The sequence below is a fragment of the Hordeum vulgare genome, chromosome 2H, assembly GCF_904849725.1.
Source record: "Hordeum vulgare subsp. vulgare chromosome 2H, MorexV3_pseudomolecules_assembly, whole genome shotgun sequence".
NCBI lineage: Eukaryota > Viridiplantae > Streptophyta > Magnoliopsida > Poales > Poaceae > Hordeum > Hordeum vulgare.
Genome location: NC_058519.1, coordinates 615,999,637 through 616,000,313, shown reverse-complemented (window position 1 = coordinate 616,000,313; position 677 = coordinate 615,999,637).

Genomic DNA, 677 nt, shown 5'->3' with positions numbered 1-677 from the left:
GGCTCTCTTCCTGGATCAAGAAGGCCGAGATCATCGTCGAGCTGTACGTGTGCTGAACGCGGAGGTGCCGTCCGTTCGGTACTAGATCGTGGGACTGATCGCGGGATTGTTCGCGGGACGGATCGAGGGACGTGAGGACGTTCCACTACATCAACCGCGTTCACTAGCGCTTCTGCTATACGGTCTACAAGGGTACGTAGATCACTCATCCTCTCTCGTAGATGGACATCACCATGATAGGTCTTCGTGCACGTAGGAAAATTTTTGTTTCCCATGCGACGTTCCCCAACAGCTCTGTTTTTGGACCAACACTCATGAGGAGCACTGGCCCGGGGGTTGATTAAATTTCCTCGGGTTAATTACTCCCTATGCAGTTCATTAGTTATTAGGCAAATGTAGTACCAAAGTTGGGCCTTTCCAGACCAGCTTTAATCTAAAACGAATTATCAAGGGGGTCCCCATAACAACCCCGATCGTGTTAGGAGCGCTCATTTATGGAACATAACACCCATAGCCGAAACTAAGGGGGCAAAGGTGGAACAAAACACCAGGCTAGAAAGGACGAGCCTTCCACCTTTTACCAAGTATATAGGTCCATTAAATTAAATAGCATTAATATATGGTGATATGAGAAGGAACCCATGTTATCACATGGAAGCAACTACTCCTGCAACTAG